Source organism: Myxocyprinus asiaticus, chromosome 20 (genome assembly GCF_019703515.2).
Source record: "Myxocyprinus asiaticus isolate MX2 ecotype Aquarium Trade chromosome 20, UBuf_Myxa_2, whole genome shotgun sequence".
In the NCBI taxonomy this organism is placed as follows: domain Eukaryota; kingdom Metazoa; phylum Chordata; class Actinopteri; order Cypriniformes; family Catostomidae; genus Myxocyprinus; species Myxocyprinus asiaticus.
In genome coordinates this window covers 1,190,991-1,202,500 of record NC_059363.1, presented here as the reverse complement: position 1 = coordinate 1,202,500, position 11,510 = coordinate 1,190,991, and the positions used below count along the sequence as shown (strand labels likewise).

General features: G+C 37.3%; 1 long non-coding RNA gene across 1 annotated transcript in view; it reads left to right on the top strand.

Moving 5' to 3' along the window:
- LOC127410757 (uncharacterized) overlaps positions 1 to 10,257 on the top strand; it is a 22,129-nt gene extending 11,872 nt beyond the window's left edge. Inside the window, exons 5-6 of the long non-coding RNA XR_007892162.1 lie at positions 6,324 to 6,402; positions 8,890 to 10,257. This is a non-coding gene — a long non-coding RNA (uncharacterized LOC127410757). The remainder of the gene's footprint in view (positions 1 to 6,323; positions 6,403 to 8,889) is intronic.
- Positions 10,258 to 11,510: the final 1,253 nt, after the last annotated feature.

The window sequence follows — 11,510 nt, the reverse complement described above, 5'->3', positions numbered from 1 at the left end:
GTGCAACCTAAATCCCAAATAATAACCAGAGAAATAAAGACTGAAATACACTGGGGACTCTTATTTTGAAATTACAGAGATGTGGCTCCGTTTCAATGCTCTATGTGTAAGTATTTACCAAATGAAGCCTTTTATAGCCTATAGATTCACCAGATGAAGAGTTTTATTGATAAGGAATAAAAAAGAAATAAGGGGAAAAAATGCAAACAAAATATCGGCATATATTTTTGCCGATAACGATAGTTCCAAAAAGCAACTGTCGTTACTGATTAATCTGTAAAACCGATATATCGGTTTACCTCTAATAAAAACATTGTAAAAACAATATGAACACCTACCAGTGCCCTGACAAACACCCAAGCATCATGAAGCCAACTTTTGCACAGGCAAACATCTCTCACAAATTGTTCAGAAAATGAAAAACGTAGTTTTTAGGTTATGACGGATATGGGCAATGTTAGCTAAAAAGAAGCACTAATATTATTTTCTTTGAAATATCGGCAAGTTTAGAGCAATAGATGTTTCTGCAGCTTTGGGCACTTTCATGTCCCAGTGGTTGATTATTATTAAAACAAACAGATTTTAACTTTTTTTCTTTTTATTATATGAAGGTTTCATTAAAACGGACTTGCATCGGGGGCCTGGGTTGCTCCTACCACTATCAAACCTGGAGTCGTGAGTTTGAATCCAGGGCGTGCTGAGTGACTCCAGCCAGGTCTCCTAAGCAACCAATTGGCCCGGTTGCTAGGGAGGGTAGAGTCACATGGGGTAACCTCCTCGTGGTCACTATAATGTGGTTCTCGCTCTTGGTGGGGCGCGTGGTGAGTTGTACGTGGATGCCGCAGAGAATAGTGTGAAGACTCCACATGCGCTACGTCTCCACGGTAACGTGCTCAACAAGCCACGTGATAAGATGCGCGGATTGACGGTCTCAGACGCGGAGGCAACTGAGATTCATCCTCCATCACCCGGATTGAGGCGAGTCACTACGCCACCACGAGGACTTAGAGCGCATTGGGAATTGGGCATTCCAAATTGGGGAGAAAAAGGGGAGAAAATCCCCCCCAAAAAACAGACTTACAAACTTTTTACCAGGCCTTCATCTTTTACTTTTGGTACTTTTCAAATGTCTTTTATGTGACTGTTTTAGTCTCATCCCAGACCCAGACTGTCAATATTAAACGATGGAAATACATGATAAAAATACAAATTATTACATGTTTAAAACTACGATCATCTAAACAGAGAGTAAAATAAACAGAAGTTTGTTCAAAAGTTAGTGTACTTGATAACCAAATGGACAAAAGTGTGAGTGAAGAGCATGCTTGAGATAAAATATGAGACAAAACAAAATCAAGGGAGATTTCAATTGGCCATCATTTCCATTTATGCTGTAATTTTGCTAAATTATGCAAAAAACTTAATTTAATTATGTGTATTTAGGATACATCAAATGTTAACTATGGAATTAGTCTTAGCAAGACAAAAGAGTTGATTATTTTATTTGAAATAAAAAAAGGGTTAAAAATGTCATTTCCATCAGCGTCATTTCCAGCACAGAATTCTACAGAATATGAGATGTGCTGGAAATGACACTAAATGACATAAATCTCCTGTGATGCATGAACACACACTGATGAACATTGTTAGAAGACAAATTAAATAAACTACTGAGAGTGAAAAATATTTTAACGAGACTTTCTAGAAGTCCACAGTGATGAAATTGGCTGAAGTTGAAGTAACACCCTTATACTGATAGTTAAATAAAAAACATTAAAGTTTGCCAACAACAATATGTCATACATCACCAGTAATGTCTATCTATACATCAGGGATTTGTCAAGGTTTTATGTGTTATAGGTCAAATAAAATCAATTAAGATGTAATCTGCCAATAACGTGAACATTCAGGTTTCTAATGGCAACAATCCTCTTTGGACTCACCACAAGTGACCCTTCAACTAACTGACCCATAATTCTCATGAAATAAATCATCACCCTGATATCATGATGTCCATTCCATTCCTGCCTTTCAATGTCTTTGCATCGTCTGGGGACCCTGAACTACGCCAAACTGATTAAACAAAGGAAATGATGCTGGATTCGCTTAGGAGAGCTTTCAGTTTTCTTTATTAAAGCACAAAAGGGGACATTAGCTAATGTGTTGATGTATTTAATCTCATTAATGTGTTCCACACTCATCCAAACGCATCTGTCCTCCGATGAATTAAATTCACGTTTGTGTGCTCGTTTAGGAAAAATAAACACGAGTGTTGAATTTGAAGAAACTCGGGGTGATGTACGGTTGCATGATGTGATATTTGGCATGAACTCTCTTCTAAAGTGTTTCCCCTGCAGCCTGTGATAAAGAGAGAACAGTGAGGTTCTGTCTTATAGATGTGGCATTTCAGACATACTGTATATTTACATATATCAGACACATATATTTCTCTTAACAAATGATTCGTCTTGTTTTTCTCAGAAGAGTCAGTCGGATTAAGACGAATTCCCTTAGAATGAATTAATCTAGCTTTGTCTGGACCACTCGATTTAATTAAGGCAGATTCTTTGAAATTTCAAAAAGGAGACCTTTTTTTGGGTGAATGTCAAGAAAACATGTCCAGTTCACATTTCACCCCAAAATCAAATAAAAAAACAGAGAATTATTTTTTGCATTTTTTTTTTTTTTTTATAAAAAAATATTTCACCATTAAGTTTTGTTTGCATTGTGACATTGTCATCATAATTAAAGGGATAGTTCACCCAAAAATGAAAATTCTCTCATTATTTACTCCCCCTCATGATATCTCAGGTGTGTATGACTTTCTTTCTTCAGCAGAACACACTTGAAGAAAAATTTTAAAATATCTCAGCTCAGAAGGTCCTTAAAATGCAAGTGAATGGAGATTTCTATTATGAAGCTCCAAAAATCACAGACAGTCATCATAAACGTCATCCATACGACTCTAGCAGTTAAATTAATGTCTTCTAAAGCGACACAATCACTTTTAGTGCTAAAAAGATCAATATTTAAATACTTTTTAACTCTAAATCACGCTTCCGGTCACTAGCGGTAGAGAGCGCTGAGTTCACGCAGTCTCTCGTGTGACGTATTTGCGTTGCCGTGGATACAGACATAATCTCACATTCTGCTCTCAGTTGACACATCCAGGATAAACACACAAACGCACCATTGTGAGTAAAGACACAGATAATAACAGATCTAAACCAAAACCAATGAAGCTTCTGTACAGTGTTCCTCCTTCTCACTTGTAAACAGCGCTGCTCTTCCGGCTGTGTCGCACGTGCGTCAGTTCTCACGTGTCTCACGTGCCAACGAAATTACATCACACGTGCATACCGATGCTGACCGGAAGCATGATTTAGAGTTAAAAAGTACTCAAATATTGATCTTGTTTCACATCAGAAGTGTTCGTGTTGCTTTAGAAGACATTAATTTAACCTCTGGAGTCGTATGGATGACATTTATGATGACTGTCTGTGATTTTTGGAGCTTCATAAGAGAAATCTCCATTTACTTGCATTTTAAGGACCTTCTGAGCTGAGATATTTTACTATTTTTCTTCAAATGTGTTCTGCTGAAGAAAGAAAGTCATACACACCTGAGACATCATGAGGGTGAGTAAATAATGAGAGAATTTTCATTTATGGGCAAACTATCCCGTTACTTATTTTTATTTTTTTAATAACTAAATATGTTTAATTATTCTCAGTTGTGTTTCTCATTAGATAATCATTACTGGAATGCAGTATGTTTTAAAAAAATATTCCATATAGTCTAAATATTAATAGAGGTCCCAAAAGCTGCATGCATAATAATGATAAAAGAATGAGCAAAGTATTTTTAGATGTAGTATTGCATGTCACACTGCAAGACGTGTCAACTTTATTTCATGTCAGCGACCCATAAATTACTCCTCAGTGACCCAAGCTTTGATATTGATGGCAAATAAATAAATAAATAAATAAATAAATAAATAAATAAATAAATTCCTCCTTGAAAGTGTTTGTAGGATGCCAGTGGTTATGGTATTTAGGGTTGCAAAATTTCACCACTGTTTTTTTTTAGACAGTAAGTGGAAGTTCTGAATTCAAAACACAATTTAACACACAAAAGTGTATGAAAAATAATTTATTACAAGCAGTAAAAGTAAATTAATAAAGAGTTAAGAAATTTGACTGCTTACTCTAAAACTAATGAGAACTATTGATACTGATGATACTGTATATTTGATAGTATATTGATGATATTACTAACGGTATTATATATTTAACCCTTGTGCGTAAATAAAAAAAAGTTACTCAGAGGTCCTTAGAGGACAAAAATGTCAAAAAACTGCCATAAAAATATTAGATATTAATATTATTTTCCACTTTCACTGAGTTAGATTTTTTAACCAACATCAGTCCTGATCATAACTACCAAATATTCATTCATTTTCAGTATGTTCAACTTTTAAATGCCAGTTTGTTTACATAATGCCACTGTTGTTTTTACACACACACACACACACACACACACACACACACACACACACACACACACACACACACACACACACAAATTTCTCAATACACACATACAGAACACACTCTGACATCCATACCAACACACACAAACAATTTTATCTGCATCATTTATTCAGTTGTCCTGCAGTGCTCTATAATACAGCAAACAGAGAATAGGGGAAAAGCTTGTATTTGCTCCATAGGCTCAACATGAGAAAAATGGCGCCATCTGGTGGAAAATATTAAAAATGTAAATTCTGAAGCCAGGGCTCTGGAATGAAAGCATAATATCATAGAATTCATGATTTTATGCTTTAATGGCACTGGGATCAAATATTGCAGTTTTAATGGGTTTCAATGGGGACATTTTTGTCCTGAAGGTCCTGAGTGTAACTATTTTGTGTACACAGTGTATTATAGATGTATTATAGGAGCTTCAAAAGAGAAATCTCCATTCACTTGCATTTTAAGGACCTTCTGAGATGAGATATTTTACTATTTTTCTTCAAATGTGTTCTGCTGAATTAAGTCATAGAACAGCACAGAAAAAAGCTGAAAATCATTTAGAATAGTTTACATCAGTGATTTACTAAATAGGCTCCAATATGTAAATATAGAAAAAGTTTGACCACTTATGCCCAAGGCTGCATTTTTACAATGCTTCAAAAAAATCGTCACACATTTATGTTTATTAAAATATTATTATTATTATTTATTTTTTGATAATTGCTATCTTAATTAAAATTACATTGATATTTTATAAATAAATGGAATATAATAATATACTGTAATATATAAGTGGAATATAATAATTTTGTAATCAGTAAGCATGTTGGGAATTAAGAAAGAAAATTAGGGCAATCGATTAGATTTATTTAAACAAATTAGTTACAAAATCACATATCAATATTTTCTGTGAAAGGCTCCCAAATAAAGGTAATTCAGAATATAAATATACTGTAAATATAAAATAAATGTTATAATTCAGACAATTCAAATATATTACATTATATACATACAGTATATTGTGGCAACAGACAAGTAAAGCATCTAGAGGAGACAAAAAGCGTCTTAAAAAAGTCTAAATATTGTTAGTTTTATTTCCATGTCATTGAACATAACCCTATTATTAGACTGCATCCTTCTGTGCTATTTGTAATTGTTGGTCTATGGTCTTTTGGAGCGTCTTACTTTGTAGCGTTCCGTGACTAGCGTCTCACTAGTTTTCAACATCTCTGTGTTTTAAGGATGATGTGCCTAGTTAAACGCCATTTGAAACTTTGATAAATGCGTCTCGAGATACCTGCAGCGCGTCTGTGGAATGATGAGCTGCCTGCTTGTTGGTTTGACGAAGCGTGATGTCTGTACAGCTGGAGATGCGCTGACTGCCCCCTACTGTAACAAGCTGGAATTGAGTGACCATGACCTTTTTGTGTGACTTTAGCAAGCTCTACATTGTGATACAGTATAATAACGTATAACATGCGAGTAAGGGCAGCCGGTGGAGTTTCTGGTGCACCCCTAGGAAGCTGGTGCCCTACGCAGGTTGCGTAATATGTGTATAGGGATACTGGATATATCAGACCACTAGATGGCGCCATTGACCAATCAGAATTGAGTTATGTGTAGTTTTTTCCCAGATCTAATAAATATTAAATATTGCAAACATTGCAGTTCTGCTACGCTGGGTCTCTGAGGGTTAAAGGTAGTACAACAAATAGTATCATGATATATAAAGACTTAATAATATAATTGTTGCTTTGAACATTTTTGTTTTCTCTTTTCCTTTCTCAGCTGAAGTGGAAGTGTTAAAAAAGACGACGCCAGAAATGCGGGTTATTCTCAGGAATGTCTTTAAAACCTCTTTCGAAAGGTGAGATACTGCAGGGTCTATGTAATAAACAGCCTTATCTCGTGAACATTACGTGACTGTAGCAACATTTTTGCAAAACGCAATTACATCCCTTAGACCCTTGACGGCAGTTTCCCAGTGAAATGTCCAGAGGGTGGTGCCAAAAACGACTGAAAATGTGCAAAAATGTAGTTATAGTAACGCTCATTCTATTAGACTAGGTTGCAAATAAATGAGATTTCAGTCAAATATATTTATTTAGTTTTCAGCCAATGAAAAAGTGAGTGTTATAAACCTGTCCTCACTTCAGCTCAGTTTGTTGTTTATTAGTTTTAATCTGATTATCTAAACCATCATGGCAGTCTCTCTCAGTTAGATTGGGGGGCCTGTAGATGTGTGAGAAAGTGACCTTGTGTGTGAATAAGCTGTTTTCAGTTGCTAATGAGAGCGGTCTGGTGTCCAGCGCCACAGGTTACACGTCTGCATCACATCACTCATTAAAACGCTCTTATTCCCCCCCGTGCATTAGCTCCATTAAGTTTTGTAGCAGCAGCTCAAATGCCCTGGGCAGAGCAGTGCCCTCTTAAAACTGCACATGCCACCGTTACGGCCCGGCTTCACGGACGCGTTTAACGCCGTCAGGGGACTCGCTAGGAAATGTGCTGTTCACATGCAACCAACACAATCTGCTGGCAATACCCCAGTGCAGAAACGAGCGTTAATGATGTCAGGCTTCGTGTTGGATTCAATTGTCCCTCTACACGCACCTCCATGTGGGTCGGGCATCAACATAAACGGCTTGCAAACCTCTGTTGGTGTTATGCCAGAAAAGTTGATGCTCGCTATATGCAAAGGGCAGTTATGAAAATACCTTCAGGAGAGTGTTTGGAGTGGAAACGTCAAGTGTAGCTGGTTGTACAGTGAAAAGCCCCCAGCGGGAGTCGAACTCTGTGTGTTTTGGACTCTGCAAATCTTACTTGTACTGTGAGGTCAAGCCCTGAGAAAGCTTTGTAAATGTTTGGATGTATGAAATAGGCATCCAGCGGGACTCTCTTCTTTGTCACTGTTGGTCTTTCCAGTTCTGAACGTCAAATACATTCTTACCACTTTTCCCAGGCAACGATAAAACAGATTTTCAGAGATGCTGGATTCTCAGAATTCATTTCAGACTGAACGCTCATGGCTTAATGGAACAGCTCACTCTGTCATCATTTTCTCACCTCATGTTGTTCCAAACCTGTATGACTTTCTTTTCTCCGTTGTACACAATAGGAGATGTTTATGTATAATGTTCAAGCTGCTCATTTCCATACATAAATTGACCATTAATGACAACAAACAAACCATAAAGCATCATAAAAGCACCATAAAAGTAGTCCAAATGACTCATGCTCTTTAGTCCAAGTCTTTGAAGCCATACAGTCACTTTTGTGTGAGGAACAGGCCCAAATTAAAATGTTATCAGTGAGTGATAAAGCACACAATAGTCATACTTAAGTAAAAGTAAATATACCTTAATAGAAATGGACTTAAGTCAAGTTTAAGTAGCTCAAGAAAAAATAACTAAAGTAAACGATACTACTTGTGCTTAACACTTATGTGCAGTTTGCAGTCAAGTAACACTTTAGCACTTAGCGGGTCAAATTGACCCGGCTTGGTAAATCACTGTTCAACAGTCAACATTTTTGCACATGTTCCCCCCAACAACTGTTTTATCATCAATAACAAACCTTTCACTGTTTTACAAATGTAATATTTACTAATTTTATATAAAGTCAATGCTCCAAATTTACATTAGAGTAATGTATGTTAATGCACAGTATTTATGTTTGTGTGCTTGAATGTGTGTGTTTGTGGGTAGATGGGTGAGTCTGGATGGGTCAGGTTTTGCTGGAGCCACACACACACACACACACACACACACACACAAACACACACAAACACACACACAAACACACACTGTTTAATTTGTTCCCATTTTCCCCATTTGTTTCCATTGACTCCCATTGTTTTTATATTGAGCTAATAATATTGACAACTTGTGTGTTTGTTTGTGCGTGCGTGTTTGTTTTTTTGGGTGGGTGGGGGTAGGTGTGTTGGTGTGTGTGGATGAAGAACCCCGTTTACAGCTGGGTTTAAGATGCATCTCGGGTGATCTGATCACATGTGGTCAGGTAAGACACATCACTGTTGACACCTGGTCGCTTAAATGCGTTTCCTGTGACCACTTGTGATCAGATTTGGTGTGGAGGGTCTCTGTTTCATAAGGACATACATCAGTCACTATGTCAGTGTGTTACTGCATGACATTAAAGCGCAACAACGTCAGAAAAAACAAAGCACGAAAAAAAAAATGCTCTGCTGATTCTCCCAGATGCATCAGAAATGTAATCTAATCACAAACGCAACATTTCGAGCAGAATTATTCGTTATTTTAGTGGATTACCTGTATTAAAGGAGCCTCAGATGTTCATGCTTCTCATTTATGTCTCTGCATGTTGATTTCAGACACAATGAAGAAGATCTGTGAAGTTTTCCAGCCGATCAGATGATTATTTTCTTTTAAAACCGGCAAAGTTGAAACTCTTGTTTTAGCGCAGCTGAGGGGTGGTGCTTCACTGCTGTCTGGGACACACCTCACCTTCGAATGTGGATGTCATGACATTTCCGACCAAAAAGTTAAGTTGATGTAAATTGGTGTTAAAAGTTTAAACGAGTTAAACTGACCCAGAATTGCATTCAAAAGTTAAATGATATTTTACACATTTTATTCACTTACGAACTGCTGTATACTAAACATGAACAAGGAAAGGTGGGAGATTGAATAAATGTTACGGCACAAAACTTTTTCTGTATTTTTATAATGTTCACAGGCTGTCGGGGCTTCCGGTGATTTCGATTCAGATTTGAAGATCGATTCACAAAATGAATCATTCAGACCACTTTTTGAATCGATTTTAAAGATTTGAAATTGAACCAACTCAAACAATGTATTCGCAAATCGGACACCACTATTGCCATGTTTGCGCCGTTTAGTCGCAAGAGTAATGAAAGGTTCTGGAGAAATGTATCGGCGTAAAAGTATTAATTTCCTCTTTTATACTCAAGTAAAGTACAAATATTACAAAAATGTACTTACAGTAACAGATTATTTGTTCTTCGTTACGATACACCTCAGGTCGTTAATCACTGAAAATTTCCGGCATCGCTCTCAAATCTCATTTGCACCTCCATGCAATTCAGAATATTCAACAACGTGTCATGTTAAGTTATTAAACCTGGTGCAATGTGTGAATGCATGGATTAGATTTGCACACTTTCAGTGCAGGGTAAGATTTCAGCAAATACACAACTCACCACGCGCCCCACCGAGAGCGAGAATCACATTATAGCGACCACGAGGAGGTTACCCCATGTGACTCTACCCTCCCTAGCAACCGGGCCAATTTGGTTGCTAAGGAGACCTGGCTGGAGTCACTCAGCACACCCTGGATTCGAACTCACGACTCCAGGTGTGGTAGTCAGCGTCTTTACTTGCTGAGTTACCCAGGCCCCTAAGGTCTTAACTATTACCAAAATGCAGAATGAGATGTTTTTGTCTGCAAGTGTGAAGTTCAAAGCGGCGTTTAATGCTGGCGTTGATGCGAATCATAAACGCAGCTTCACAGTGGTTGTAGGAAATCAGAGAGCCACAGTCTACTGGCTAATTAATATTGTGGAGGATAAGAGTTTAAGAGATTAAATGCCCACTGCAAAGAATATGCATCCTATGTGGGCACTAGTTCTTTCAATAAGTCACACTCCCACTTAGACTTTGGGAGAAACGTTTAATGTTTCTTGAACTGGTGCTATTTTAGTGCATTTCTATCTTTATACTGTGGAAGGCTTTGTTTGTAAAATGTTAATAAAGCATTATATTGTTACACATTGTTTTGTTTTCTTTCCTAAAATGGAAATAAATGCATTTTGACAAGAAAAGAAGTATATATAGTGTCAAATTTCAGCATTTTCAAAATCTGCAATTAATCACAATTAACTACAAAAGGGGGGCCTGGGTATCTCAGCGAGTACTGACGCTGACTATCACCCCTGGAGTCGTGAGTTCGAATCCAGGGTGTGCTGAGTGACTCCAGCCAGGTCTCCTAAGCAACCAAATTGGCCCGGTTGCTAGGGAGGGTAGAGTCACATGGGGTAACCTCCTCGTGGCCGCTATAATGTTGTTCTTGCTCTCGGTGGGGCGCATGGTGAGTTGTGCGTGGATGCCGCGGAGAATAGCGTGAAGCCTCCTCACGCGCTACGTCTCCGCAGTAACGTGCTCAACAAGCCACGTGATAAGATGCACGGATTGATGGTCTCAGACGTGGAGGCAACTGAGATTCGTCCTCCGCCACCCGGATTGAGGCGAGTCACTACGCCACCACGAGGACTTAGAGTGCACTGGGAATTGGGCATTCCAAATTGGGGAGAAAAGAAAACAAAAAACAAAACAAAAATTAACTACAAAAAATTATTAAAGTAATCACGATAAAAAAAAAATGTATCTACTGACAGCACTAATATTTACCTTTCAAAGTTCAGTTCCAAAATATTTGGAATGTTTTTTTTTTGTCTTTATTATTAATTTTTCAGTCCATCTAATTGGTCTTTATCAGCACCCGAGTGCACCACCTAGTGGTAACGACTAATAGCAGCAAGTGAAAATTGTGCAACGACACTCTATTGCTTTACCTGTAATGCCAGGATTTCCAACCAAATTTGAACCACTGAAATTTTAGAGGAAATTTGCAAAGTGAAATATTATGGACCAAATATTTCCTGACAAATACAAAATAGTTTGGAACTGATCTTTGGAAGGTTAACATTTATTATTTAATTTTTAATGCACATTTTTTTCAATTGAAATATTCACAGCTTAAAAATACAACCATATGAAATTTCATCCCCAAAAAAGCACTGTAAATGCAATGCATTGATTTTTCAATGTGTGCAATTCAGGGTGCTTTCCTGTTTCAAAGGTATTTGTCATTAATATAATTCCATAATGTTACATAATGTTTTATCATGCAAACTTGTGTTCAGCACGTAACTCATGCATGTTATTTCAAATATCCATCTGAGAGAATCATGTA